This window comes from Ambystoma mexicanum, chromosome 2p (assembly GCF_040938575.1).
Source record: "Ambystoma mexicanum isolate Mex_15411 chromosome 2p, UKY_AmexF1_1, whole genome shotgun sequence".
NCBI classification, from domain to species: Eukaryota; Metazoa; Chordata; class Amphibia; order Caudata; family Ambystomatidae; genus Ambystoma; species Ambystoma mexicanum.
Window position 1 is genome coordinate 237,203,561 of NC_090923.1, and position 24,788 is coordinate 237,228,348.

Here is a 24,788-nt window from a genome sequence, read left to right on the forward strand (position 1 = left end):
TAACTGCAGGGTTGCCTTCCCCTTTAACATATGGTGAGTGCAACAGTCAACACTACCCCTCAGCCTGCGAGAGAAATGTCCGTCATATTAGGAAGACCCATAGACAAGCCACCGGAACAAACCATGGCGAAACATAGACGTGCAGAAATGCATTCTGGCATCAACGTGCCTAAGTGATAGCTGCAGGGCGAGAAGACAATCAGACAGGCTGCGGTGAAGGATGAACGAAAGAGGTGAAATAAAGTGGCACCTGCGGGCCTTTAATTGTGAAGCTTGAATTGCTTCCATCAGCGGCCTCTGAGACCCATGCTAAGAGCTAATAAACATATTATTTAAATGTAGGGGATGATTAGCGCATCCTCCTTAATGATCTGCAATTAGTCGGGCTCCATTGGCTGAACATCATTTCCATCTAATGGTCCTTAAGAGACTGAATATACAGCAAGTAATAAAAAAAACAATTAAGAATATTCATGATATGGCACTGTGGAGATAGATCAGAATCATAGCCGCGAATGAACAGGAGAAGCGAGCGAAGATCAGGATTACACCGGTTAGAAGGCCATCATCAGCCCTGCTTCTACCACCTTTCCCAACCCTACACTTGCCACCAATTCAACTGTCCACCTATAGGGGTGAAGTGATGGGCGATGTGGATGATTAGAGGCAGGTTATCTCCTCCTCAACTCTCCAACCACCATGACCAGCACATCTGCACTCACCTGAGAGTCAAATCAGGCAGCTCAACATTAAGTAAAGCCAGTCTTTGTACAATGTCAAAGGACATATTGGTGAGAACAGTGCAAAATCATGCGCTGCGTGCAGCGCTTATTGATTACTCCCCACGCATGCATTGTGTCTCCTTATGCAAAGGCTCTGTTAAGCGCACACTTTAGAGCAGGTGCATCAATTAAACACAAGCCCACCCCACAGCAGCTACTGCTACCAAAGTGTGCAGAGAGAGGTATTGTTGCAGACTGTGCTGGCAAGGAGCATTCAGGTTCTGACCGGTATTCATCCTATCCCTCATTAATTTTCATGAGAAAAAACGTGCATACATTTAGAATCATTGTAGGCAAATGTATGTCATGAGTATTAATAAGGGGTACCCTAACAATCCAACAGTTCTCCGGCCCTCAAGACCTGAAGTTAAACAGACCCTGAATTAGAGAAACAGCCCCAGCAGACATTTGCTCCTCTTCTTATGTGCTCAACAGGCACAGGGCAAAGGGGCTGTGCATAAGGAAGCACTCGTGCACCACTTATGAATACTGATCAGTTGGTTTATGAGTGTGCACTTCATTACATATAACGGCACAGTATTGCGGACAGTCATAAAAGAGCCCGCAGGCCTCCGTTCCTGCTTTTGGTAATTATGTCCCCTACCCTATTGAGGGACATCAGTTGCATTGGAAAATAACCGCAGCATTGCGAAATGAAATGGTGAGGGGATGCTCATTAATTAGTCCCTTGATAATGCTGTCTGCTCTTTCATGATGGTGGCTTCTCCACACACAGTGCAAGTCAGCATGGAACGCTGCAAATGGCTCCTTCCTGCTGAGGTCAATTGGCAAACATTCAGTACACTGCAACTGCACAATACATCCTGCATCGACTTCGGCAAACCCTCATTTTTACATATGCTCAAAATAGGTAAAATGAGGTGGTGTTAGTCCCCATTAATTGGAGCCAATAACATAGGCCACCAAATACTAAAAAACTATCTCTTTCCCTGCTAATGATCACTCGCGCATGGAACACTTGTGTTTCTTCACCATCTTTCCAAAGAAAATAAGACAATAATTATCAGAGGAGTGTTGAACCATGCAGAAAAAGGAAAGACTGTGGGTGCGTGAGGAAGAGGCTAAAAAGTAGTTACACTACTATCCCAAACCACCAGAGTGTGCAATTACTCAGGGTAACAACAACTGATGAGAATATCAACACATTTTGCATGCCGTCAGCACCCAATAAGTTTAGTGGTCCACATTATAAGTGTGATGGTATCTCGGCAGTAAATACGCAAAGATACCACCAAATTGTATTACCATAACTGCCACTTGGTCCGGTGGTATTACCACCAGTATACAAGTGCTGGTAGGGGGTGTTAGTCCCCATTAATTGGAGTCTATAGTACTCCATGGGTGATTTTTGGAGGAATTTCCAACTTTCAGCCAAAGTTATAGTTCGGCGGTGCGGTAATGCAGAGGTATACCGTAATTCCGCCACATTTTACTCACACCACCCAACTTGTAAAGAAGCCCAGTATCTTTTCAATGAATGCAGAAATTCTGTAGAACACCTTTACCAATCTGAAGATAAATGACATATTTATGGTATTCAGTGATTTAATTGCAGAATATAGATTTCCTAGAAGTTTACCTACAAAATATGAAAAGGTGAAGACAGGTAGTTTGACAAAGAGGGTGATGTTTTTAAGGATCAGGGTTGAAATTTAAGGGGGGTCTTCGAGGTGTACTCCCCCTATTTTGCTGCTGCACTGAATTTAAAAACTGTGAAAAATCAAAAAAGAAACATTTGGGAGTTAAAAGAAATCGAGAGTAAAATATAGAGCCAAATATATATATAATGTGCCCTCATCCGGTTCCCACTAGAATAGTCAGCAGACAGTAGCCATCTATGTTAAGTTTACCAACAGGATCCTGACGCTAAACCAGTTGTTCATAATGTACCCTATAGGTTAGCCATTCTTAACCACTCTGAACAGGTGCCTGGGCATGCCTGAATTTACCACTATCTTACCCAAATGTTATGCTGTGTTATGTTAAGAAGCTTTAAACCTTTGCCCATCACCTTAGCAGTGGTCTTAGGATACCAGGGCTTGTATGGAAAATAGCTCATCATGCCCCTAACTGGGATAACCAGGCCTTGGTCTTTTGAAGAGGGAAAAGGTGTGATGGGGAAAAGTGGAAGTATAGATTGTAGACAACCTACAGAATAACAATGGGAAAGATACAGTGTGGTTGAGGAAGAGGGAACGGGGTTGTAGTAGCAGGGCGGGGGCATGTGTAGTCATTAGGAGAGGATTAGATGGAATGTTGAGTAAACAGAGGGGAAATAGAACACCTCACGATAGCGAAGATTTTCCAGTGATGGCAGTTTCTAGTAACATGTGCTCATGAATGCCCCTGAAGTGCGAAGACTCAACGGCAGTTAATGGTGTTAGGGGTCCCCTATTGATCTACAGGGAATTAATCTAGGCCTGCCAAGCCAACAGGGGAGCCACGACTGGCTGTGCAAAGGTGAATACAGGAAGCGGGAGTAGAGAAAAGAGGTGAACTCAACCCTTTAAGAGCCATGCATGCAGGGAAGGAGGGTTCACAAATGCAAATGGTGTGTGCAGTACCGTGATGTGCATAGGTGGCGCTATCGCCCTGGGGTGATGAGGACCTATCTATCTGAATTGAGAGGTCTGTGATATCCATTATTTTGACTGGGTCCAGCGGGAAAGAAGAGGCATAAGATTTCAAAGAATAGTCTGCATATGCCCCGTTTCAGGGCCAGGGTGCAGAAAATCATACAGTGATTGGTCATTAATCTTTAGTCAAAACTGTTGGAGGCCACAATTGCACAGCCATCAGGCACGAGGAGCGGGATGTCCTGCAGAGAGTGGTGCGATCTAAGGACTTCAGTCCCATCCAGTAAACTTCAAGATATCCAGTAAAGTGAGAGTTTGAGAAAGGGAAAATGAGAATTACTCAACAAAACCTTCAGCCCAGCTGCATGACCCCTGGCAACTAGTCCAGCGAACTACACAACATGCCTCTTAGCAGTGCAATGGGTAAATCCCATGCTGGGCCACAACTAGCCTGGAATCATCACCCAAACTGCATATCCTAAGTCTGAGAAATACAGATGGAAAATTCCAATATTGGCTACTCTAAGTATAGAGTCAGGATGAAGCATCAAACCAAATAGTGTCATATTCTGATTATATGTTTTTGAGAGTGCAATTTCTGTGTTCCAGTACACGGAGGCTGTCTGTGTTACAAGGGGGTGAAAATGGCAAATGTGGTCTTCGGTGTGCCGGTGCTTCAGGCTGTGTCTCAGTCTGTTTATCCTTTCCTTGGCTGGAGGCGTGACGCTGCGTGCAAACTGCAGAGCGAGGACTTTAAATACTCATTTGCACCGCGGTACGGAAAGTGGGCGAAAGTGGTCTTTGTTGTGCCGGTGTTTCAGGCTGTTTCTCAGTCTATTTATGCTTTCCTTGGCTGGCGGTGTAGCGCTGCGGAGCAAACTGCAGATAGAGGACTTTAAATACCCATTTTGACAGCGGAAAGTGGGTGAAAATGGTCTGTGGATGTCTGCGGGAGTAGCTGATCGGACACCTGGCTGAGTAAGTCGCATATATAACTGAAACATATGTGCTGGATCCATCTACCACCCGGGCACTAGTGTGTGCTGTGAACATTATCTGAACATTACCTCTTTTGCGTGGCAGTGACTGCAGAGAAGTCTTCCCTTTGAACCACCCCCAGAGGTTAATCTTGGCAAGTAAGAACTTGCATAAGGATTTGAGATTGGAGTGAAGTGGTGTGTGGGCGGCATGTGGTAGTGTGCTGTGCGGTCGCTCTTTCCTTCAGGGGGTGTGGAGTGGCCCTCTCCCAACACACCGTTATTTCCCTTCAACAACCCACTGGGGCCTCTAGGGAACTATTAGGGGGAGAGGGGCACCTAACTGGAGGAGAATAACCTCACCCGGCTAACTGACAACAGATAAGTGAGTGACAGAAACTGTGCAGCTCTGTTCAAGTCTGAGCTGTGAAGAACTGCCCAGAGGACATTGGTCACAAGGCATCATGCTCCACACTCATCCACGTACGAGGCGACAAGTCAAGAACCTGGAAGCAGATGATGATTTGAATATATCCAATCTGACTCAAACGGAGGAGCCCTGTCACTCGGTTCATTTAACACAAGGGTCTAGATGTCCGCAACTTGTCCAACAGGACCAGAGTGCTACGCCGTTGACTGGGCAATGGGATTTACCACCGTCCCAGAATACGAGCAGAGCAAGGTTTCTTTTTAAGGATAAGGACGCTGAGATTTGTGTCAGGAGCGAGGCAGAGGTATTTTACGGTGGGGAGGATGGAGGATCAAGTGCACTCTCATTTTCAACGATGGGTGCATAGGCCCTAACACTACCTGGGATGAGAACGCTGAAATTAGGAGTGGCTGTGGAGGGAGACCCCAGTGGGGGCTTAGTGATTGGCTCCAAGACAGATGTGGTTTTACAAGATTTGGGCCAGGAACTAGAGGGGATGACAAAGGACCCCAAGAAAGGCATGGAGAAGGAGGGTCCGTCCTCAATGATGGAGTCACTTTGTGTAGAGGACTGCTCGTATTTGGAAGATGTGTTTAATAGACCTGACTCCCCGGACTATGCTGATGTCCCGGTGAAGGAAGGTCTAATGACTCTCTCATCACCACAACCGTCCTTGCCCTTGGTATCTAGGCTTGAGCAGCAACACATGGCGATAGCAACTAGATTTGCAAGGGATGCCGAATTGCTCAACACAATGCGCTCATTCCAGAGAAGGCTTAGTACGTTCAATGAGTGGGCAACCTCATCTCCAGGTGTGACAGGAGTGTTGGGGAATCACTTTTGATCCCCTGCTTTAATGTGCATTGCTATCAGCCCTAAGGAAGGGCTGCATTTTATAATTCACAAAGACAATAACAATGTAGGGGACGTATCCTGTAGAGGAGGTCCCAGATATGGCCTGCACTCCAGCCTCCCATTTTGAAATACCAGGAACATACTCACCAAGATATGTGACATATGAGGAGCAAATAAACCAACAGAGAGCCACACTGGGGCTCTGTCCAGCGCCCTTCAGAAGAGCAATACCTGTTGAAGTGCCAATAACCAGACAACCATGGGCAGCACAGTACCCATTGCGACAACCGTACCAACAGCTGACACGAAATGAAGACTACTTACAAACTGTCCCTGAAGAGACCCAAAGAGCCTTAATCGAAGGCAAATGCTAACAACACAAGGGTCAGGACAGATCTACAGATGAACAAAATAACAACCAAAGGATGACAAACAATGATGAAATGATATGAATAAAGAGGTAAAGGACTTAAAAGGAGAAACAATGCTGAACTTTAAAGAAACATAACCATAAAGAAGGAGGCAAAATATGTAACTGGCTAAACGCCTGTAAATAGGCTTGGAACGCAAGAAGCTAAGGAAACAGTACTGCTTGCTGTGCTTAGTAGAAGAATAGAGCGGCAAGCTCCAACTATATATCTACCTCAAAGAAGCACATTGTACAAGTGCGACTCCATTTTACAAAAGCAGAATTAAGCCCATAATGGTAGGGGTCAAACAAGCCAGGATTCATATGCCAGCACAAAGCCAGACAAAAGAGCGGAATCGAAACTTAGCAAGAAGCAGCTCATGCTTGGGAATTCGAGGTCAACCTACGGAAGGGAGGAGAGCATTAACTTTGAAGAAATGAAACTTCAGAGCATAGCAGCCTGCCAGTGAAGGTCGAGATAAAGAAGCCCAGGCAGGTGGCAAGGCTAAAGGAAGAATCAAATACACAAATAGAGGGAAAATGAAGCAGATTCACGGTGTACTGACACGTGACCAGCCAAGCGCGAAGAGGCACCAACGTCTGATGTCATCCAAAGCCAGAGGATGCCATAACTTCTCCTGATAAGAAGCTTCAGTTTCGAGGCCATCTGCTGCCAACTAATTGACACATAGCCTTAAAGTACTGATTGATGGAAGGGAGGCAGGGTGAATCTTGGGGCTTACCGCACCTGGGCGATCATTCTGCATGCTGCTAATTAAAGTGGAGATTTATGCCTAGGGGTGTAACCCACCCAATCACAATGGACCAAATTATCGAGGGTCCTATAGCTAGTAGAACCAATGAGACGTCGTACTTTTAGTGACGTCTAACATGAATGATGTAGAGGGATGGGTCTAGACGCCCACCCGATAAGAGTTATCCAATCCCCACACTCCGTTAACATATACAGATATAGCACCTATACTTAAGTTGTCTTTTTAGCCAATAGAATTGAATGACAAACTGAGTTTTACACGTCAATGATGATGAGAAATTGCTATAACTATTGCTGTCTGAAAGAAGGATTCGGGAGTTGAATCGAGACGGGCGATCACATCACTGATGATTTCCTATTGTTTCCCCGTTTTTGTACTTGTCATTAAACGGACTTCCCTTTGCCAAACCATTGAGTTGTCCTTATTGATTGGTGTTGGAGTAAGAGAATCCCGCACCCCATCCACCTCATGGTGCAGCTATCTCGTCTTAAAGTACTCAAGTGTGAGCTCTGATCCCATGGGCCCGTCAGAGGTCGCTCCTCCATCCTGTACACTTGGTAGTGGAGAGAATGGTTTTGACCATCGATTATTAATTATTGATTAAAATAAGACACCTACTGACCGTCGACACAAAGTAACTCTAGGTCTTCAGCAATATCACGAGTCCTTCGCCATTTGGCCGAGTAGACTGTGAAGCTTCCCGTGGACAATGATAGATTAAATCTATCCAAAAACTGCAGTGGGTCTGAAGGGACCCGTTTTATAAACATAAACCCTTCCATTCCTACGGGCAGCGGAACAGACGAAAGACTAAAGGAGGCGGTAACGGAGGCGGTGATCCTGAGGATCCAGAGAGGAACCATGCGAGCGGTGAGTGAAACAAAAAATGGAATGCTTTGGCAAATGTCATAGGCATTAGAGCAAGTAAGGGAAAAGGTAATGGAGGGAGGTACAGAAAACAAAATAGTCAGAAGTAGAGAAGACTGTATATATATATATATATATATATATATGTATATATATATATATATACATATATATATATATATATATATATACATGGGAATAATGACTCGAGAATAATGGAATAAAAAGAGAGAATACCGGGGTAGACCCCGAGAAAAGAAAGAATACCGGGGTAGACACCCGAGAAGAGAGAGGATACCAGGGCAGACACCTGAGATTAAGAGAGAGGATACGCCTTATTCCTGCGGACGTCGTAAAAGGGGTTTGTTTAAACTCCATGTCGGGGTACAATTTAGAGGCAGAGATATTTGTGTCCAGCTGGTGTCTGTCTAGTCTGTCAAATTCTGTTGTACGTGTTCTGTCGTATGTCACATGTAAGGAAATTTGTCTCCTTGTTGGTTGAAATCAAGTAGCGTTTTTTACGCGATTCTATAGTTGAGAGGGAATCGCACATGGATTGATGTTCTTGAGGAAACTAGTAATAAAAAAGTTTTGGCAGGAAAAGTTTGGATTGGAGCTAGTGGTAGTTGGTGCTCGCTCATATTGTTGGGAGTGTTGAAATTGCATGAAGGTATTGTTAGAGACAGATTTAAACATGGAAGACATTGCTCCATTAACACACATATGTAAACAACTGCCAAAACATGCACCCAAGCTTAAAAAATATAGCACTGAGTGGGTTAAGGGCACCACCCACAAAATGTTTATGCCGTGGCCACAAAATGGGTCTTTATCTAAAGCCGTTTTACAGCACATGACGACTTACTTACACGCCACATATACAGGAAAAAAACTGGAGACACACCTTGCTGTTCTAGAACTTTGGAAAATGTTCGAACAGTCGAAGTAAGAAGAGCCACCTGCTGACTGGATATTAAACGTATGCACAGAGGGGGGTGAGACGCCTACCGCACCACCTGCCCTGCCTGAAACAGAAACAGAGGGAAGTAAGCCTGAGGGACTCTACCCATTAAGAGAGCTTAAGGCAGCCACCGGGTATAGCAACCCCGCATATGAGTCTCCTACATACAGTAGTGACGAAAATAAAGGGAAGGATCAGGATAAGAATCCTGCCTCCGCAGTCCCGAGGGACAAGGAGAGACGCGATGATGAGAAGAAGGATCAGGCACAGATTAGTGCATCTCTCGATAAGGAGAGAGGGAAAGAAATGGAAAAGAGGTGAAAGCAGAACTGATGAAATGGCATTCGCAAAAGATGAATGGATGGGAGGACAGATATTGTTGAAACTCGATGGAAAAGGAAGTGATGATGTGAGACCTAAAGAGAAGTCAGATGAGGCACAGAGAAGGGAGAAGGAGAAGGAAAAGGAGGTGAGGGACGAGAGGATAAGAAGGAAAGATAGGCTGAGACGAGAACAGCTATATCACGAGGAGCAAGAAAAGCAGCTCGATCGCAAACAGAAAGCAGCCTATGACCAATACAGACAGAAACAGCTAAGGTTGGAATAAGAGCAAAGGGTATGTGAAAAAAGGATAAAGAGATGAAAAGATGAGGAAGTTCGAAGGGCAGATGAACGTAGAAATGAAAGGAGAAGGGAAGAAGATAAGGTCAGAGAAGAGGCAAGGAAGTGCAAAGAATTTGATGACGACATTGAACGTAAGCATAGACAGAGGGCACGCGATCTCGAATATCTGGAGCGGGAAGTTAAAAAACCTGATCCTGTAGTAGAATGGGAAGACATTGACGAATTCTTTCCTGTGTATGACACAGTACCAGCCACGGCCAGGGCAAATATTGAACATGACTTTGACACCAGAAGCATCGGGGAAACGATCAATAAGACATATGATGAAATGGGGCTAGAACAAATATCCCAAGGGGAAAGGGAATACGAGCGCCTGGAGAGCACTCAGCTGTATGACACTGAGGATGTCACCGGAAGTAGTGGGAGGAGGAGACTGTCCTTGGACAGACTAGAAATCAGTAAAAACGATGATGACACAAGGACTTGCGTGAATTGGGAACAATCAGTGTCCGACTCCGGGGAGGAGACCGGAGTACGAGACAAATAAAGAAGGGAGACGGCGCGAAAAGCGGCTCCCAAGGGACAAATGGGTAAGATGGTCAGACGCTGGTGAGTCCGCACCTAGGATATCAGAGTATGCCGTGAAATCCGACCAGCATGAAGGGACACCCCATGGTCAGAGGGGGGTATCGGCACCTGTCTATGCAGACAGGTAAAGGACATTGCCAGGCAGACGGCGATGCAGGAATATTACCCCAGCTGTAGACAGGAGAGCTATGGGGGAAGGGAAAGTAGGTTGCACATTATAATTTCCGCTATTAGAAAAGGGGGGAGCAAGACCGCAATATATTCCATGGCCACACATGGATCGAGAAAACTTGAAAAACAAGCTTCCAATTCCGACTTTGGGAGCCAGGAAGTGGATACACGACTTAGAAAAAATGACAGGAGGTGTCACATTAGCTATAGGGGACATTAAAGGTCTCTTGATCGCCATACTTGGTGAGAGAGCAGACGATGTGTGGACACGGGCAGGGTACCCTGGCGTAACCAAAATCAACACTGCACACGATGGAGCGCCATTTAATAATTGCAGAGCAGCTGTATGGAAAGCGCTATGAGTGCTTTACCCCGACACTTCCGATATGGGAGCTATAATGACTCGGAAAATGAAGGAGTCAGAAAATCTATTGATTTATATCCAGAATTTCCAAGACGCGTGGGTTCTCGAAACGCATCCATCTTGGACGAAATCTATACCGGTGTTTTACCACATTTTATGCCAAGGGTTGCTAGAACCAGTGCAGAATCAGCTCAAGAAATTGGTGGGGGTTGAGGCTAAACCCTGGGCTGAAATACAGTTAACTATTGCACATTACTGTAGATTGTTACAAGAAAAGAATCGGAAAAAGGAAGCAACTCGAAATGGAGAGGAAGCGAAGCTGGTGCAAAAGAAATTATCAAAGTATGCTCTTGAAGGAGCCATGCTAACAAACCCAGCTGAACAGACCATACAACAGGTGGCTAGCGCACAGCAGAATAACCAGGGTAACGTAGGACAGTACCCAAGGGGAAGAGGATTTAGAGGAAGAGGATGGCAGAGTAATCAAGGAGGTTTCCAAAGTAATCAAGGAGGCTTTCAAAACGTGCAAACGGGCAGCCTAGATATGTCAAACGGACAAATAATCCGACCACTGCAAGTATGTTGGCTGTGTGGTATGACGGGGCATTTAGCCCGCACGTGCAGAAGCCAAGGGGTGTGGCAAAATGGCCAAGGAATGGGAGCAGGCACGGCAAATCCACCTGCGATCTCACAACAGGGCAATGCACAAAATCACTCAGTGCAGCAGTAAGCACCAGGCATGCAGCAGGGTGCACAGCAAGGGGTTCATCCCCCAAACATGGGGAATTTGCCACTAGGGCAATTTCAACAGGCACCACTGCAAACGTCTCAGGGCACAAACTCTGGAAGGGTAAGCAGCCCAGGGAGTGGAGAGAATCCACAAGTGTACAGTGGGCCGAACTTATATATGAACTAGGACAGCTCACTCAGAACCCTGATGTGCTTTATCCTATCAGTGACACCAGACCCTAATAGGGAACCAAGGGTGAATGTCGTCATAGGGGTAAAGAATATTCCTTCTTAGTTGACATGGGTGCAACATGCTTGTCCGGCGAGGCCATAGATACTCAGAGTTTTACAGGAGCTCACAGTCGAGCTTCCTTTACAGACACACTCCCAGTCTCCATAGGGGAGTGCGAAGTAAATGTACCTTTATTATATTCACGTCAGACCCCAGTGAACATTTTGGGTCGTGACTTAATGACAAAATTGAACATGATCTCATTTATGGAGGAGGGCATAGTATGCTCCACCCCAGGAATGCATTATTCAAACGTGTGTGAAATGATCAGGGCGTACTCAGGACATATAGCCATGAGAGCTATACCATTAGAACCAGAAGTTTTCACATATGGCATGCATGTGCTTATGGCAGGATTACCAGGCCTCGCAGATAAAACTATGAAAACCCCTGATGAATTTCTATTCATACCAAGAATACCTATGCATGAAGAGGAGGGACAAGTATTTCACTTGATGATACATATCGCAGCAGTGCGAGGGAAAGTAGTATTGGTTGAAGGCTACGATGATGAAGGCAGACAATGGTGCGCAGTTATCGCCATTGAAGAAGGTTATCGAGTTGAAGGGGCCCATAGGGGACCCTCGCGTATGGAAACAAGGCACAATTACCACACACGAACTAATACGCCAGACACGAGGTTGTATTCCCAAAAGCTAGGGTTTATTGCAAAGCAAATAGTCTCAGTTGGCCAACTGGGTCCCACGCCCCGCAACGTGTGTTTCCAGACCTCGGGGGACGCAAAAGAGAGAATTTCATACAATAGTTACATATATACAAAACAAGCATCTTACAATCAGTGGTGACACATTGAATACCGCCCATATTATATGTCCTTTGAACTGGGTCCAATGATTGACAATTGTGACGAGTATGACACCTTCAAACATTCATTTAGCAACAGTTTGCAATTTTGCGAGCCTACAGACACAAGTCTTTGTTTTAAAGAACCCAATGCTTCTGTTTTTGCAAGCTAGCTGCATGCAGGGGAGAAACACATTCCAGGCCTTGTTATCTCCTGAGTTTCTATTTGTGTACTGGGGGTCAACTTGCTCTCCAGGGCTCTACAGGACTCACGAAAGGGAGGCCGCAAAGAAGAGCATAATTCAAGCCATTTAATGTTCGCTTCTAACATTTCTACTGTATTAACGAGACTAGCTGGCACCTGTGTACTGATTAGAATGCCTCGCTGCTTACTTCCAAGGATTTGTGAGGGAGAAGACCGGGCATTTCTGTCTGGGTTGCTGCGTTATGTCTCAACAAGTCTCTTGCGACCTTGCACTTATGCACTAGTGGAGCAGAATAAGCTTTCAGCAAAGCAGTTTTAACAGAAAGCAAAAGGCAAACGTTAGAGAAAACAAAATGGCGATTTCAGTCACCTCAAATTGGCCGCACTTTAGTCAAGTTAATGGCTATATATTTCTAATACTAAACACATGAGGCGGTTGGTCTTCGGCCAACAAAGTACATTGCCCTCTGATTGAGGGGTGTCTACTTTTTCTGGACTGACAGAGTGACTGACGTCAACAATGATGATCTGTTTGAAGAACAACCAGACTCAGAAGAGACAAGGGTGGAAGTGAGTCTCACATTTTGGGTAAAAATGATCAAAAGAGAAGTGCCTCAGAGAATGATGTTGGCACTGATACGTCAGGAATACTTTGATGACGACATGGCCCAGGTACCTGTCTCAGTATGGACTACAGGACCATATGACGTAGGCCTCCTGAAGGGGGCGGGAGAAGTGAAAATTAAGCTGAAACCAGGAGCAATTTTACCAAGAGCGTGACAATATCCCATGTCCAGAGAGGCAGATGAAGGGATCGCAATGACAATTTCCGCTTGATGGATCAGGGCATCTTAGTGACGTCAGAGTCACCCTGTAATACAGTGATTTATCCCATCAAGAAATCAAAGGGAGGGTCTTGGTGCTTAATCCAAGATTTAAGAGCATTAAACGACATTGTTGAAGCCGAGTTCCCTCTAGTCCCTAATCCATCTACAATCCTATGTAACATAACCATCGAGACAAAATATTTCACTGTGATTGATTTGAAAAATGCCTTTTTCTCAATCCCGGTGCACCGTGACTCTCAAGATCTGACATCTTTCACTTTTAGCCAAATGTGTCCGAAAAGCACGAGGTTGCCACAGGGGTACTGTGAGTCCCCGTCCATTTTCAATAGAGTCCTACAGATGGACTTAAGCAATATTGCCTTAGAAAGTGTTGTCTTGCAATGTGTGGACGACATTTTGATCTGCAGCCCCACGGAAGAACAATGCAGATGCGATTCTATTCAGCTATTGACTTTACTGGCTGAGAAGGGTTATAAGGTTGACAAGGAAAAGTTGCAATATTGTCAACAGGAGGTGCTATACATAGGCCAGCTAATCTCACATGAAGGTAAAAAGGTGACCCCAGAAAGGGCTGAAGCCATCATGAACACGACTAAGCCACTCACGATAAAGCAAATGCAGAGCTTTTTAGGCCTATGCAATTATGTTAGAGCATGGGTCTTGAATTACAGCTCATATACCAAGCCCTTGCTCCAGGCCTTGAGGAAGGCCCAGGTGAAAAAGAAAAAGATTGAATGGACTGAAGCAATGGAAAAGGGGTTTGTAGAACTCAAGAGAGCGATTTGTACAGCTCCAGTTCTCGGGATTCCTAATTATGTAGAGGAATTCTACCTGTTCTCGCACACAGATGGCAGCGTTATGACGACAGTGCTCGTGCAAAAAACCTTGTTGGGGTACAAGCCCCTGGCATATTACAGTGGGATCCTGGACCCAGAAATCAGAGGCCACTTCCCATGCGAACAACGCTTACATGCCACAGCGTTCGGCCACAGATAAAGCGACAACCATTGTAATGGGATGTTCTATGACATTATACGTCAAGCACTCATTATTCGCCATTTTAGAGAAACCAAAGGGCACATTGACATCTCAAAGAGATTCTGCCTATGAAGTGATTATATCTAATCCATCGATCAAAATGGTTTGATGTAAAACAGTGAACCCAGCTACGTTCATAGCTGAGCCAGTCACTGAAGGATAGCCGATACATGACTGTGCAAACTATGAAGACTTTTATGATGAAATCCCTCGGGTGAAAGAAAATGCCCTGGCGGGAGGGGAGATTGTTTTCATTGATGGTTCTTCGAGAATTAACCAAGAAGACGGACAAAGATACACAGGCATCGCTGTGATGAAACACATAGCAAACGGAGAATTTTGAGTACTCGTCAGTGACCGAATACCATCTCATTACTCAGCACAGGCTGCAGAGTTATTGGCATTGATACTCGCCATTGAGAATCACGCAGACCAGGAAGTTACTGTGTACAGTGACTCTGCCTATGTGACGTCCACAGTGCACGCAGGGCTAGCACGCTGGAAAAGGAGGGGCTACCTCCGAGCAGACGGCACGCCAGTGCAGCATGCAGCCTTATTGGACAGGCTGATTAAGGCACTACAGCTCCCAGTGGGCATAGTGGTCGTGAAATGCGCCGCCCACACTAAAGGGACAGATTTCATGTCACACAGAAACCACGCAGCAGACACGGAAGCCAAGCGTATGGCCTCCAAAAGTGAAACGATCATGGAAGTGGAAGCGGCATGCACCCATGAGAGAATGATGATGGAACGTACCAAACCAGAAGCCTATAGTAATCTGGGGCAGACACAATTGATTGAGCTTCAAGGGGAGGCACCATCAGGACGAGAAGAACCTGTGGAAACGTCGAGGGTGTTCTTTAAGCCCCTCTGATGGATTGTGGCGGCATAACAGCACTGGTAAACCAGTAATGACTGTGGCCCTGCTGAAAATAGCATTGGAACAATTGCATTACCCATTACACATGTCAAAAGAGAATCTAGCAGCAACGCTCGTGGGAGACAGGTTTTACCGAACTTAGCAGAGCAAGTTGCATTCTTTATGGTGAACTGCATAATCTGCCAGCAATGCACTGCTGGGCACACATTAAAAGTAGTGAGAGGAGTCATCCCCCGGCCAAATGGGCCTTTTCAGCACTTAGATATTGACTATGTCGACATGATTCAAGTGTGTAACGGGTACAGATACTTAATTGTAGTGGTGTGTCCATTCTCTAGATGGATAGAAGCAGGTCCATGTACACACCCAGACTCTACCTGTGCAGCCAAATTCCTAGTGAGGGAAGTGTTCCTAGATGGGGGGTGTGTGAAGTGATGAGATCAGATAATGGGGCCCATTTTGTAAATACAGTCTTTGAGCAGATTAGCTTGTTGCTTGGTATAAAGCACAAGTTCTCGTCGGCGTATCATCCGGAAGGTAATGGTAGTTGTGAGAGGCTCAACGGCTTGTTAAAGGAAAGGATAGCCAAGTTGAAGCTTACTCTAAAGAGGGGATGGTGGCACTGCCTTCCACTGGCATTGTATGCTCTTCGGAACCAACCAGGCTCTGACGATCATCTTACGCCGCACAAGATAGTCACAGGAAGGAGAATGAATAGTCCCCTAAACCCACGAGACAGAGCTAGATGTGATGCCCAGTCAACCCAAGAGGTACTAGGAACTGAAATGAGCCAATATCTGAACTGCATGACATCCAGCCTTACTGTAATTTCAGACCAACTGCAGCGGTGACAAAAAGGGTGCAGCACAGCACAAAACACAGCAGGAGACACTGAAACAGACGCAGTTCAAGGTCTGCGTGTTCCACTCATTTTACCAGGAGACGCTGTACTCGTAAAGAACCATACGAGGAAAAAGTGGGACGAGCCGAGATTCAATGGTCCTTTCATCGTGGAGGACTGCACACCCTCAGCTGTGAAACTGCAGGGCAGGAGAGCATGGATTGTTCTCAATGACATTAAGCCCTATATCGGAGAAAGGCTTCTAGCTGCATCCCACTGCAAAGAAACCACAGACAACGGGGAAGAACCACAGCACGTGCAGACAAGATCCATGACGAGGAAGAAGGACGCATGAGCAGTAAAACCGAGACAGAAAGAACCCTTGTGCAAGTTGTGGCTTAAACTGGACATTTCCTCTAAGCAAAAGGGGATAAGGACATAAACGGACACTCTGTGCATCCTAGTTGCAGGGTGAAGAAGAAAATTGCGCATCTAAGCCACAACACGTTTTGTTGACACGAACCTGTAAATCAAACCACACTTAAGCGTTGTTGAGAAACAAGACTCTAACAGACAGTAATCAAGGAATTTTACCTTAAGAGCTAAACACAGTATCCTGAATCATCAAATATCAAGACTTTGTATGGCAGGACTTATGGTGTCCCCCAGCAGAAACATCACAAGGGACGTGCTCAACTACTTCCATTTTTTATTGGCAACATATCCATCGCTGGTAGGGAGGGTCACCAGTATCTCAGACTTTACTTTCTTGTTGGCAGGATCTTGGATAATCTGGCAACTACTTACAGTCATCGCGAAAGCCGTCATTGAAGTACCTGAATACAGTGATAAAGACACAAATGATTCCACCACAGGCGATTCTAGATGAACTCATCAATACACTTTTCTTTCGCCTCATAGAGGAGTGCCCAGCTATTGTCGGGAGAACCACAGACACTCTCACGTTTATTCGAGATCCAGCAAACTCTGAACATTTGAACCAGAAGTGGATTAAACTCAGTTACTTAGTTGCAATCCACGCTTCAGGAAAGTGCAAGGATTGTTCACGTCAAAAGAAGGGTCTGTAATCCTGAACCCAGCAAGGCAGGACAAATGTCCCTGTCACCCGAGGACAGTCGATATCCAGCTAAAGTCGCACACATGGGAACGCTCCTCCATGGGATCATGCTGCAAGTGGAGCTATCCAACTTTCAGAGAGATTATATGAGGAGATTCCAGTGAAAACTTCCACCGGGGCACAGATCAAGGAAGCAGAATCAAGCACGTCATCATTCCACCGAGGGACAGATCGAGGGAGCAGAAACAACAATTTCACCTTTTGTTGTTTGATTGCCATTTTCCCATTTCTTCACAGTGACCAGTGTCCAGTATGTCCTCAGGACTGAAGCAGATTTGGGGGGTGGACTGGGAACTCCTCTATTTTGAACATGCACAGTTAAAGTGATTCATCGAAGTGTTAGCCTAACCTATTTTTCCATAGTCTAGCAAGGATACTGCATCCTGTATCAAAAGACAATCGTCACCCGCAAGAGGGGGGACACTTGTGAAGCGCCAGACACTTTATGACAAAAACTGTTCGAGAACTAAATTGAATTGAGAGAAACAGTAACAATGTCATCAAATAAATAATCAAGATGGGGGCCCTGGCCCTCCCACAAGCAAAGGGGCACCCTCGCTTCTCTGGAAGGAAATGCTGCCGTTTAACCTAACGCACTATCATGTATCTATGCATTCTGTTTATCATTATTTTGCTATCATTAACGATCAAAACTGCATTTTTCCATGGTGCACGAAGCGGTCCAATTTAAGTGCACCCACCTGATGGTGTACGCATGAGTCCCACAAAAGCAGCCAGACCCCATATAGTTATCCCAGTCCTGAGAAAATCTGATGGTAAGGCAAATGAACTGAAAATGAATGTAATTAGCAGTGATACATACACACTTTAGGCAACGAATGAAGAGAAAAGCTGGAGACAGGGTCAGCACGGAATGAACGAAAACTTAGCAATGACAACTACACGCACACACACCCTGAATGCACACGAACCAGGGCATGTGTCAATGGCCACAGAACCTCAAGCAAAGGCAACCGAGAGCATGAGACTGCCTACTGAACAATCAGTCCCAGATAATAATGAGAGCGACTGAAAAGAATTGAGAGAAATGCCAACGAAAGAAGACTTAACAAAAGCCCTTAAGAAGACAGAAGCGGCTGTAGGAGAATTCACTGCAAAGACACAAATGTTAATAGATCATTTATTCCCATTTATAGAAGCAGCATGAGGAACTGGAAAATAAGACCGCAGAGACTGTATTGCCCAGCACACAAGTTCCAACACAAGGAACAAGTACCAGGCCCACGATGCAGCCATACACTGGGCCGGCGACAGGCTGGTGGCTGATAAAAACACGTATGGATAGTAGAAAAAGGATGCAAGAAAAGAAGGAGAGAACTGCAAAACCTCCACCTACCTCATCGGTGCGACTAAAGAAACCTGCGCCATGGGCCAGAAAGCCTGAGAGTCCCCAAGCAAGGAAAAGTCACACAGACGCGTTAAGAGATGTAGTTATAGATAACTACAGGAAGACACTAAGAATCAAGAGAAGCCCACACGAATATAACAATGAACTGAATGATTACCTGGATAGCACAGCACATCTAGGAAACAACATTTGGTATCAACACATGAAAGAAGCCGGAAGAAGTGATCAGAAGGAGAATGCTTTGTTTGCGCACTTCTATCGTACAGCATGGGAAAATCCAAGATCTTCGTGGCTGTAGAAATCGATGTCCCGACAGCACACTGTCTAGAGGACAGTTTATGAGAAGGGATGCCTCAATGATATGGGCAACCGAAACGAATTACCCCTATGAAGATGACTACGTCCAGGACATTAAGACAAGAAATAGAGCTCATACTAGGAATCACGTGATCAGGTATGAAAAGCCAGGAGTTAAATGAGCAGGAATAAGATGGGAAATTAACCCAAGACTGAATTTCCAAGGAAAAACTCCAGAAGAAGCACAAATTTGGAAGAACAGAGGCCAGGTACAGATTTGGGGAACAGTGCTTTTACCAAATGGATGGGTAGAAGGAGTGGTGATCTGACGAGCATGGATGGTCCTCGGAGCCTGCAAAGAAGCAATAGAAAACTCAGAGATTGTGTAAACCTTCATGGCCGAAACTCACAAAATGACTGACATGGGTTGAAGACAGCGGAGGACCCTTGCAGATAGTGCCACTGGAGAACCCAAAATTGTGCTTCAGGAACAATGGCACAAGGAAGATAGGAGAAAATCAGAACTGCGGACGAATTTTTGAAGCTCCAGGAATGACTCATGGAACCGCAGTTTTATGGGTCATTACTGGGTATGTGGATCCAAAGCATACATAAGATTACCGAAAATCTGGGGAAGTACATGCACAATAGTGAACGTCCACGTTCCAGCATTGGTGACCCGAAAAAAATGACCTGAACATTGACAGTTTCCCGAAAGCAGATGCTCACTTGAGAAAAAGGAGATGTGTGGAACTGCTAACTCGGATGAAGAGTGAGAATTACTTCTCTGCCAAATCAGAAGAAGCCTTTCATGCAATCCCATATGAACATAGGCTATTCAGCCTCACCTCATCAGTGGTCACAACTATTTTCATGCCAAGATTCCAAGTTGGAGTAAATACTAAATGGTTGCAGATAACCAGATGGAAGTTACTGCAGACCATCAACACAACAATAAAAGGATTCAATGCAATTAAGGAAGAGTTAAGAGCCATCCGACTGATGACTCTCCAGAACAGATATGTGCTTGACATGATCACAGCGATGGATGGAGGAGTTTGTACAAAAATCGGAGAATCATGTTGCACATGTATACCTTCTCACGATGAGGAAAATGGAACTTTAACAGAAGCCATAAGTATGCTGACAAAAATACAAAACCAGATGATCGATGAAACTGACGAAGTTGATGATGACAGCTGATTTGGAACACTGTTCTCATGGGTCCTTACAATGGATGGCAAACATAGTCAAGTTCCTGGGAACCCTGCTCTTGATGATACTATTAGGATTTTGTGTTATCAAGATAATCCTCTCACAATGCCAGAAAACTGCGAAGAAAACCATAGGGATGAAGATCATGATCGATGTCAAACCAGATGGAAGCCCAGAGACCTGACTGATGAAGAGATAATAGACTTTGTGAAGGCCAGCGAATATGCGCCAGAAGGAACAAAGTTCCTGTACCCCAGGAAACGTAGAAATCATGAAGGAAAATGGATCTATTGCAGCCCAAATGGACAGTGCCAGCTAATGACCTGGAACAAAGACGAACATGTAAAAACAGCAGGAAATTTGAAAGGAGTGATAAAAATATGGACTCCAAAGAAACACACGTTCCCACCATCATGTACAAACCCAGAAGACGAAGAAGTGGATACAGAAGAACCAAGTAAAACTAATCTGAAGGAGAAAGTAGAAGTGTTCGATGAACCGACCAGAGGGGGGAGTGTAGAGGAGGTCCCAGATATGGCCTGCACTCTAGCCTCCTTTTTGAAATACCAGGAATATACTCACCGAGATATGTGACATATGAGGAGCAAATAAACCAACAGAGAGACACACTGGGGCTCTGCCCAGTACCCATCAGAAGAGCAATACCTGTTGAAGTGCCAATAACCAAACAACCATGGGCAGCACGTTACCCATTGAGACAACTGTACCAACAGCTGACACGAAATGAAGACTTCTTACAAACTGTCCCCGAAGAGACCCAAAGGGCCTTAATCAAAGGTGAATGCTGACAACACAAGGGTCAGAACAGATCTACAGATGAATGAAATAACAACCAAAGGATGACAAACAATGATGAAATGATATGAATAAAAAGGTAAAGGACTTAAAAGGAGAAACGATGCTGAACTTTAAAGAAACATAACCATAAAGAAGGAGGCAAAATATGTAACAGGCTACTATACGCCTGTAAATAGGCTTGGAACTGTGGGATGTTTTAACCCACTAGGCTCTGCCCTGCGACATCCCTGTGTGAAGATGGTGAAAGAATCATCAAAAATGGCCACAAAAGTGTTACGCTCACTTGGACCCCACAGGGGTGTCGATCAGACCCGGACAGCTGCGGTCTCCGTCAACGTGATGCGTAGTGCAGAGATGACTGTCTGGACTGGCCCGCCTAGTCTTGTCTGCTGGACCTGAAGAAGTATTTTCCTGCAAGTGGAGACAGAGATTAGCCACCTGTGGGTTTTAGTGATGGCCTCCCAACTGTTCTCGCTCTCTCCCACTAATCACCTCCGATATCCCCTTAGTAACCTCACCTTATATTTGTAAAAGATGAGCTCTCCATCCTGCGTGTCTTGCGGGGGCGCGTAGATACCAGTTCCTTCACTGGTTTGAAGGCGTTGGGAGAGTTCCGATAAGCATTGACTCTGAAGTCCCAGGTGGGATTGGTAAGTAAATGTGCCTGATGTTCACTCTTGTCCCCTTCCTTCCTTAAGTTGCAACTGAGTTTGTGAGAAGAAGGTCTCGTAGCTGCTGCTGGCGTTCAGGTAAGAGTCTGTGTTACCCAACGCTGTCCGGTAACTATTGCATGCGTTAACGTGTTGTTTTTCTCCCTCTTTACAGATGCGGCATATGAAGATATGGAGAATAATACCGCCGGTGGTAAATCAGGTAAGTCTATGGTGGTAAGAGGCATTTGTTGATTCCCTTGGCTCACCTTGTTATTCTTGTGCCCCTAGGTGCCGGAGTACGGCAAAGAAATGATGGAGACAGTGCCGGATCGAAAGATGCTGTGAGAACTGGTGAGTATGGCGCCGTGCTGGAGCTGGCGAAGCGACGCATGCAGGACTGATGTACTTTCCAGGTCGGGAGATGAAATGGATCCGGAATCAGGTGAGGAATTTGAAATAAGTTCGTTTTCTAACCTTGTCCTTTTCTTCCCCTTTATTCTAGGAGCTCCAGATTCGAGGTGGGCGTGGCAGAAGACTGGATGCTGGCTGCAGGCACGCGGCCGTGGCAGAAGACTGGATGCTGGCTGCAGGCACGGTGAGAGTTACGCTGCTGGATGCAGAATAACACGAAGCATGTGCTGCTGTTCGGGCGTGGTTCAAATAGCCTCCAAAGTAGTCCCAGGAAAGAAGTTCCCCAAGACCACACCCGAATAAAAAATAGTCCCTGTAGTAAAATAGTCCCATGGCGCCAGGACTGATTTTTATTATGAGCCTGGTGCCTACGGCGCCAGGACTGAACCCAGACAGCCCCTAGTTGGGGCTGCTGGGGTTTTTGTAAATGTCTGGATGCCTGCTCCCAGGGCTGATCGGCTTGATCCGGATGCCCGGGGGTAGGCATCATGACAAAAAAGCCCTATGCGCGCCAAACCTATGAAAATTGCACTTTGAAACCGGAAAAGATGGCTGCCAGATTTACTTTGCCTGTTGTCAGTGGTGAAATGGAGACCTCACTGCTGAAACATGTTACTGGGCTGCCCACCAAGTAAAAATGAACACTGCAGGAAAGGCAGTGTTTTATTGAAAGAAACCCAGAAATTGCTCTTAAATTCCTTTTTCTTGGTTGCTGAAAATACAAAATACCGGACCAAAACACCACAAAACATCCAATATCTTAGCTGGGTGTTACCCACCACTTTATTTAAGGAATCATTGAACACACAATGTCAGGAAAAGCAGAATCTATCATCAAAATATCCACAGTAAAAAGTGTGCTTGCCTGTGAAAATCTGTCAAAATATGGGCACAGTACCAGCTGCCGCCTGTATGACAGCTGTCATTAGTTGCATTAGAAGCTTAAACTTGTGCAATTGAAATCAAATGCCTATCAATTAAGTGACCTGCCATCAAAAGTAATATAGGTTGCAACTATTTAATCTCCATGGTTTAGAGACTGGAATTAGAGTTCTAGTTGCCTGTTTAAAAATTGCAAGTTTTATTTTCAACAAAGAAAAATTTAACAAAGTGACTTTTAAAGTAAGCCTGATGCAAGCCAAAACTACAAAGCAACTCCCCCACTGGGCAACACATCTCCCTTATGCTCTCTGGCCTAGGAACTCACATTCAGGTGTTGATTAAGAGGGGAGGGTCACTGGCGCTGCTCCTGGAGGAGACAATGAACCTTCCTTGGCTGAAAGGATATGCAGATTGGAAAGTGTCAAAGTGGCCTCTCCCAGAAGGAAGGGGCGGATTTCTTCAGACCTGCCAGAGAGCCAAGGAGGCGGGGGCAGACAACCATTTGTGGATTCACAAAGCACAGAAAGCATATTTTTGAAAAAGACTAATAAAGGACTGTGCGAATTTGCAAAAATTATAAAATTAATAGCATTGTTAATGTGATTCTTTTGTGCACATTTTAAGAGGAGCCAAACCTCTGTGCGATGTTCTGAGAAGGCGCAGTGAAAATTCTGGTTTTGTAGCGATTGTATGTATACCAGAAGCATGAAACTTCATACCATTATGCCCAGATATCATGCGCACATATGTACAAAATTGTGGACAAGTTACACATTGTGTCCCGGACAAAAAGTGCGAAAATGTGTCAAATCCAGACCCAAGATCTCACAGCAACGAGGCTTGGAAGAGGGTGTGCTCCACAAAATATGTGATCTATGTTTGTTATTGGTATAAAGATTGTACACATGTAAAGATGTATTATATCAAAAATAGATTTTATGTGCAAAAGGCAAAGGGGAGGTTTTCCCTGTCTCATAAACCACATCATCATGATGACGCTCCGTTTTCCCCTCCAATCAAGGGAGAGAGCAGACTTTAGCCAATAGACTACCTAGGGGGTGTGCCTAGGATAAGTCAGCATACCAAACACATAAATAGAGACAGTTTAGGACTAGAAAAGGACACTGATCCACCCACCATCTTGAATTTGGTGAAGCACTTTGAAGGAGATCCATCCATACTCCTTGTTCCAGACTACAGAAACTTTTCAAGTAGAAAGGCTCAGAGCATAGCTGATCCACTTTCAGCTGGGCCTAACTTCCAGAATCCATCCCTCAAATTAAAGGGGAAACCAACAAGCATCCAGGTTGTGCTGTAACTGCTTGCCTGCCAAAGAATTATCTTCATAACCAGAAGGGCAGATTAAATCCCAGTCTGGTACCATGCTGTGCTGTGCAGACAAGAGAGCATTGCAGATCCAGTCCAGTCGTGCTGTGCAGTGGAGACCAGAGAACCTTGCTGTCCAGTCCTGCCGTGCAGTGTCCAGAGTGCTTTGCTGTTCACTGACCCGTCCAGTCCGGTGTGCCCAGCAGTCTGTCCCAGAAAGAAATCCCTGACTAGAACCAGAATTCCTGACGATTCCATTCAAAACATTGGTAGTGAGTATCCATAGTATAGGATTGTCACTAGCCTGTGTACTGTCCATAGTCATCCCTATCCAGATCAAATCTAATTATATCCAGAACTGTATTGTTAGAAATCGTTTTTCCTTGCCTGAACTCTCTCTCTTATCCTATAATCCTTCTGTCATAATATTGCTAAAATCATTTTTGCGCTGATATATTTCATCTGAAGAGGGCAAGCGTCTCGGCGGGCAAAACCTGATCTGGACGTCCTGGTCTGGTGGTTGTGCGGTCGTGTAGTTTGTTTCTTCATAGTCCATCCCTAGTGTAAAGAAACCTTGTTTGTACTTTTAAAAGCACATCTTGTTTTACATTTTGCCTCTATCTGAAAAAAACGACCCCCA